We start from the raw sequence: 1,339 nt of genomic DNA on the forward strand, positions 1-1,339 counted from the left end.
GACGGTCTCAGGTTTAATTTGGAAACAGCTTACATTTCTTAAATGCACTTTGTTTTTTGAAACTTATTCATCCTGTTTGTTCCGGGCAGGGTTGGTTAGTGCTGGGGTTTGGACCCAGAACTCTATATATTTTGTTTACACGTGCTCTGTCACTAAGCTGCATCCTCAGCTCTTTGGTCTGTTGTGTGTGTGCTGCGTACACATGCCTGGTTCCTGTATGGTGCTGTGATTCCCCTCTGTTCTTCAGAGGTTTCTCCCATTGGATAACCCCGGGACTCTCAGACTTGCAGCTTCTGCTTAGTGCTCATAAGCTCCACACTAATCCTGTAACTGCCCGAAGCCCAGCTCTCCGTCCTTGCAAGGGCAACTGCAGGGCACAAACATCGTGGCATCTTAGACCATAGCTGCTTGTACATTTCCCATTGAATCTGTCAGCAAATCCTGCTGGCTGTATATTCAGGACCAGGTCTCCAGGCTTGAGTGCCAAGGGCCTTTCCCCCTGGGCCACTCTCCACTGCTTTTTGTTTGTTTAATGACATCCCTTGCTTCCTTTTTCCATTTCAGCAAACTAAACCAGCCAGCTCACTTCTCCAAACAACTGCAGCCCTCACGGGGCAAGTACCAGCCGTTAACCCTGTACTCACCATAGTTACTAACCCGTAAACACGGGACATTCTTAGGGAGCAAGGGCAGGAAGAAAGCATGGGAACTGAGTTCAACCAGAGAGAAACAAGCTGCTTGGGAGCCAGGGCCCTGCAGGGTTTGATGGTATCTTATCAGTTCCCAGTCTCAAATTCCAGCAGGGATCTGGCCAAAAGCTCAGTGTCATCCCAAGTTTCTCAAATACCAGCTTGCTCCAGGAAGGGACTGTGTTAATGCCACTGTCCAGACAAAAGGCCAAGGAGTGAGTGAAAACCCCCACACCTTAATCAGGCCGCAGCATCCAGGGCCTGACCCCTGTGACCCAGGGCGCTCACAGGGAGCTGCTCTCGGAGCCCTTGCTCACCATCAGCATAGCAAGCTCAAGGCCAGCTTGGGCCACATGAAACCCAGTCTCAAAAAATAAATACATTTAAACATGTAAACTATAACCGTAAGTGGAGTTTTTAGAGCAAAAACTGTTTTCCAGATTTTTTCTTGTTTTTTTTTTTTTTTTTTGAGACAGGGTTTCTCCGTGTGGTCTTGGCTGTCTTTGACTAGCTCTGTACACCAGGCCTGCCTCTCCTACCAGAGTGCAGGGACTATAAAAGTGTGATACCACACCCCACCCCAGATTAAATAATTTTGATTAAGTACAAATATGACCTGTATAAACCTAGAGATGTCATAAGAACTGAAG

This window comes from Meriones unguiculatus, chromosome 5 (assembly GCF_030254825.1).
Source record: "Meriones unguiculatus strain TT.TT164.6M chromosome 5, Bangor_MerUng_6.1, whole genome shotgun sequence".
In the NCBI taxonomy this organism is placed as follows: domain Eukaryota; kingdom Metazoa; phylum Chordata; class Mammalia; order Rodentia; family Muridae; genus Meriones; species Meriones unguiculatus.